This window comes from Triturus cristatus, chromosome 10, assembly GCF_964204655.1.
Source record: "Triturus cristatus chromosome 10, aTriCri1.1, whole genome shotgun sequence".
NCBI classification, from domain to species: Eukaryota; Metazoa; Chordata; class Amphibia; order Caudata; family Salamandridae; genus Triturus; species Triturus cristatus.
The window spans coordinates 1097089213-1097095212 of NC_140593.1; the positions used below are offsets into that span (position 1 = coordinate 1097089213).

A 6000-nucleotide genomic window follows, 5' to 3' on the forward strand; every position below is an offset into this window, starting at 1 on the left:
GCCTTCTGCTCATGCGCAATAATTTTCCTCCAAGCGATAGCTCGTCATACTGTGTAGATGCAGTTGATGCATGCGCAGTAAAGATTTCCTGTTTAAAGCAGTTTTAGTCCTCCGTTCGTGTTATTCGCGTTTGTAAACACATAAGCAAGCTTCACTAACCTGCGTATTCATGTGGTGCGCATTAGTTTTACACAACACATTTTTAATAACTTGTTAGTAAGTTAAAGGAGCGGATTGCCTCCGAGCAAGTCTCTTTTCTACGAGTCCTTGCTCCATCACCTGCACTACAATTATCAGGGGCCACATGTATCAAAAATACATTTTGCATTCCCTAAATAGTGAAGTTTAGGTAATCGCTATTGAAGGAATGCAAAATGGCATGTAATCAAATAGCGATTACCTACAATGCACTGCCATAGCCTTTCATACATCTTGAAAGGCTATTTTGCATTCACAAACAGTCAAATTTAGCGATTCGCACCGTTTATGAATGCAAAACAGGTTGATACATGTGGCCCATGGTTCTAACTGCCCCATACGAGGTGTTGAATGGTGGGCAGCGCAACACTCTGTAACACACAGTTAGTGGCTAACCCTGTGGTTGTTAGCTATTGTGATGTAACTATTCTAAGCATTTGCTGCAGTGCCTAGTAGTGGATTAAGTTATTGGGAGTTAGGTGTGATTATTAGTGAGTTCAAGCAAGTGGAAGAAATGCGATAAGTAAGTATGGTAGAGAGTAGAGGGGGTTCAATATTATGAGTGTGCACATAAGGATAATTTGTGATTTTGAGAGTGTGCTGAATCGATAGGCTAGACAAGGGTAGTTACACTAGGAATGGATCCTCAGGAGGCAAGTTTAAGATCTGTAAATAGCTGTAAGGTTAGTTACCTGTGGTTCATGGGATCCACAAGCATTTTGAGTTCTCTGCGCAACCTTTTGGCCTTATCAGCGCCCCTTGGGTGTTCACCAAGGTGACAGCGGTGGTTGCAGCACATCTGTGAAAGTCAGGAGTTCAAGTCTTCCCCTAACTTGATGATTGACTGTTGAAGGCGGGTTCCCCCAGGCAGTCTTCTCCCACCACCAGACTATGGCGGACCTCCTGAATTCACTGGAGTTCGCAATCAACATGCTGAAGTCACACCCGACTCCGTCTCAGGCGCTCCCTTTCTTTGGATCTATTCTGGACGCAGTGCAGTTTCTGGCTTATCCTGTTGAGCAGCGAATCACGGATATTCAGGATATGATTCCAATGTTTTAACCTCTATCCTGGATTTTAGTGAGACTGACACTGAGGCTGCTGGGTCTCTTTGTCTACTGCTGCATGCTGGTAACACATGCCTGTTGACATATGCGGATTCTGCAGCAGGACATGAACCCCATTGGGCACAACATCAGGGTAACCTCTCTGAACTAGTCCAGATATCAGAGGACAATGCGAAAAATCTGCAGTAGTGGCTGACAAACTGTGATGGGGTTTGCAGTACACCTCTCTCCCTTCCCCACCCAGAACTTACTGTAGTGACAAGTGCATCACTCCTGGGTTGGGGCCGCCTTCTGGGAGAAGTGGAGATCAGAGGACTCCGGTCTCCAGCAGAGTCTCGGATCAATATCAACCTTTTGGATTTGAGAGCGATTCACCTGGCATTGAAAGGCTTTCCTCCTTTTATCAATGGAAGGCTATTTCAGGTGTTCACGGACAACTCCACCTCCATGTGGTATTGCAACAAACAGGGTGGGGTGGGGTCGTTCATACTGTGTCAAGAGGCTATGGGTCTCCGGACATGGCTGGAACATCAGGGCATATTCCTGGTGGTTCAGTATCTGGTGGGCTCTCTGAATGCCAGAGCAGACTAACTAAGCAGTCAATGCCTAGTAGATTACAAATGGTGTCTCTACCCAGAGGTGGTACAAGGTCTCTTCAGACACTGGAGAGAACCTTAGTTCAATGTATTCGCCACTGCCAAGAAAGCGCAATGTCAGCACTTCTGAACACTTCTGTGCACTGGAGTTACCAAGGCGACTCTTGCTCAGAGACGCTTTTCAGCTAGAGCGGAGCTCATCCTGTACACCTTCACTCCGATACTATTCCTGCCCAGAGTTCTCAAGAAGATCAGGAATGACTGGGCACAAGTCATTCTTGGAGCTCCGGATTAGGCAAGGAGAGTATGGCATCCTGAACTCTTGAGCAAGAGTATCGGTCGGGAGGATCAACTGTTGCGGCAACAGGGCAGGGGCCTGCACCCGAACATGCGCACTCTTCACCTTTTTGCACCATTATCAGAGGTGTTGTTATTTGTTCTTTCCTTAGTCCGTGAAGGATTTGCTTTGGGCACAGTTAAAGGAACTTTTCGCCCATATCAGATTTCTTCCGGTCTTCAACACGTTTTCCCCCTAAACCCTTCTTCATGCCTAAATGGGACTTGAACTTGGCTTTGACTTTTTGATGTGCTCGCCATTCAAGCATGTCAATAGCTTCCCTCTTCGTCTCTTGGACATCAAAACAGCCATCCTAGTGGCCATTACATCGGCCAGGAGGGTTAGCAAACTGCATGCACTCTCTATACACAACTTTTTTCCACCGATACAGTGGTTCTAAGAACACTTGCCTCTTTCCTACAGAAAGTGGGGACACTCTTTCACATTGGCCAGACCATTGCACTGCCGACCTTCTGTGCTCCGTCTCACCACCTGGGCCCAAAAAAGAACATTAGTGTCCTACATCTATCATACCAAAGTGTTCTGGAAGGACGATCAACTCTTCATTGGCAAATGAAGGAAAGGCTGTGCAGAAAAGGACCATCTCAAGATAGATTGTGCTCTGCATTAAAATCTGCTACGCACTGGCCAGAAAGCAACCCCCATGAGGGCTTGCAAGCACATTCCACCAGAGCCAAGGCTGCGACCTGAGCATTTCTGCACACATTTACCAAGCACTACTGCATGGACAAGCACTTTGCCCATTCGGTACTCCAGGGTTTCCTGGTCTAAATCTGTTCACAAACCCATCTCGGGAGAGGTATTGCTTGGGTATCTATTCTAAGGTAAGGAGTCTCTATGAGATGAACAAGTTACTTACCTTCGGTAACGCCTCATCTGGTAGAGACTCTATCTAGCTGCAGATTCCTTACTGACCCCCCAAAAGCTCCCTGTTCTGAGAATGGATTTTTCCACGTAGGGTAGCTCCTCAGTGTCTGCACACTGGTCCATCAGCATTCTGTTGTGGCTCTGTGCTTCTGGCTTGCAAATGTCATGAAAAAAAACTGATGTCAGCACGCTGGGTGGCACCTATATAGACACCGCACATGTCAGTTCAGATGCGGATGACGCCAACACAGAGCTGAATGATGCCACCTTCTGGCACGTAGAGGTACTGTTCAAGAATTTCTGGATCCAGGCCGATGCCTAGAGAATATTCTATGGTACGAAATCTGCGGCTAGATAGAGCCTCTACCAGATAAGGTGTTACCAAAGGTAAGTTACTTGTACTTTAGGATTCTTTGTAGCCTTCTGATAGTTGAGAGTGGAATGTTGTGGCAAAGTCAAGTTTGTAGAGGCTGAATGATGTTGTCTGTACCGTTTGAGGAAATCCCAGATGGGGAAAGATGTACCTAAGTATTTTAACTGTGTAGAAAGTTGATTGAGACCGCCTCCGCAGTTTCTAAGATTTCTCATGTTGTTTATGCCTATTTTTGGTACGTGTCTATGTTCATCTAGCCAGGAAGATATAGGGTCATCATTTTTCCATTCACCCATATTTCAGTTTTTGAAGTGTTTCCTTGATGTACATCTATGAAGCAGGTATTACGTTTTGATGTTTCTATGTCTTCAGGGATTTCCAGTTTGAGGATTATCTGGGTTGTCTGCATAGTTGTAGCACATGAGTTTGAAACGGATGATAATATTTAGTAGTGGTTTCATGGATATGTTCAAAAGCAACGATGGGATGATAGATGTAGATCTCCTGTTTTTATGCAGTAATGATTTGAAGAGAAAGGGGGTTTGTGAAACTGGTAGGATTACTTGTTTAGGTAAGAGAAGAAACAGTTGCGAATGATAGCATATACACCGACATCTTTCAGTCAAAGCTGCTGAAAGGTCCCGGAGTAGTAATGCAGTTATGCCATTTTTGTTGAATATGTTTTCATCTTGGAATGTGTTTAGGGCACATTTTGCCCATTTCACTGGGCAAAAATCTATCTGCCAGTCTGAGAATACTTTGAGCATTGGGCTGGATTTTCTTTGTGATATTTTTTTTATGATTTGGTATTGTCCTTTTAATAATAGTACACATATGTTATCATGATCAACGGAAGTTTGATCAATCAAGTTACTTGTATATAAGATGTATTTACAAATCATGCAATTAATATTAAATTGTATGCTGAAATTAGCAGAAAAATATCTGATTCATTGTGAAGTAAGAAAATGTAAAAACTAAAACTAGTTTGTATTTAACCCCCCCCCCCCCCCGCCTCCCCCCCCCGTTGTGCACGTGTGATCCCAGGCCGCCTGTCCGGGACCTGGCCCCTTTTTTCTATATCATACATATTAGGCAGACATTGGTCACACGTCGCACGCTACACAGTTCAAAGCATTCACTGATCATCAGACACAATTGTAGTTTAAGCAGGAGTGCAGAATCCACACTTTCATTAATTGTGTACCATGGAAGGCATCCCAGAGAAAGCCAAATAAAAGAAGGAAGGGAATCGAGACTGAACGATATAGAGATTGACACACAACACACCCAGGTCTTCTCTAGCACAGCTTTTGAATTATAATGGAAAGGAGCGGAGTAATATTACATAATATAAACAAATAAATGTTGTAGTACAACAAATGAATTTATATTATTTGTTTTTATTTCTCATTCTTTATATTTCTTAATATTGTTCCAAAGTTCCATAATTCAAAAGTTTTGTATTCAGGTGGCTTTAACGGTGGGCCACTAGGAAGTGAGCAGGAGACTATTAATTGCAAGTTAATAACTATCTACTAGATATTACGCTCTTGTGCACACATAGTTGTAACCCTCATCGTTACATTCATTATATCTTCTCTAGCACAGCTCTACGTCTTTGATTTCATACACTGAGGCTCTCTCCGACAGCAGAATGACTCAGTAATCAGAGAGAGCACGTACAGGGTCTAAGTATTGGTGAAAGCACAAAACTTTAATGATGATAGAATAACAAAAAATTATACTCACCGACTTTGGAATGTCGTGCCACAGTGAACCTAAACCAAGGGAAGTTGGTAAGTGTGAGTATTAAGTGACTCATCAGGACTCTTCTGTAAAGGGAAGGAATAGGGAGCTTCACAGCAATATGTCAAAATCTAAATGTAATACAAAGTACAAAGCTAGCATAACAATCACAAATTCAGATAACTGAGGAACTACAGAGGGGTGAAATAACAAATAAGTTGAGATTTATTAAAGGTTTGACATATATATTCCCTTCCACACTGTGATGCCCTAAAGGTCCCTTAACTTAGTCTTGACATTTCTAATGTGTATGCCCTTTGAACCAAAGCATAGATGTTTGTTGTATCTGCTGACCTTCAAGATTATCTTCCTCATTGCAATTACGTCTGCTTGATGCATAAGTAAGCTTCTAGCACTTTCAGTGCATCTGACATACACCGTTTCGTTCTTAGTTGGTGTTGAGGATTGGAGTAACCTTACCGAGTCATGACTCCCATCCATCACTTAGTCAACACTCTTTGCTCCCGCTCACCGTGTGAAAGACGAGGAGAAGCTCCATTGGTTGGACCCCAACGGGCTTTAAGCTTCTACATTGATCGTACCAATGATCATCAAGGGGATGACCAGGTTTTTGTGGAGTTCTCTGGGGTGAAGAAATGGAAGGTGGTGCAGAAGAGGACCTTGTTGAGGTAGATAGTCCTTTGCATTAAGATGTGCGATACACTGGGATGAAGCAATCTGAGAAACCATTTCACAAGGAGTAAGGCTGCTACCACTGCACTCCAGCTCAAA

The 6000-nt window shown here is 43.4% G+C and overlaps 1 long non-coding RNA gene across 1 annotated transcript in view; it reads right to left on the reverse strand.

Moving 5' to 3' along the window:
• LOC146796639 (uncharacterized) overlaps positions 1-5296 on the reverse strand; it is a 28258-nt gene extending 22962 nt beyond the window's left edge. The window contains exon 1 of the long non-coding RNA XR_014969651.1: positions 5212-5296. This is a non-coding gene — a long non-coding RNA (uncharacterized LOC146796639). The remainder of the gene's footprint in view (positions 1-5211) is intronic.
• Between the last annotated feature and the right edge of the window lie 704 nt (positions 5297-6000).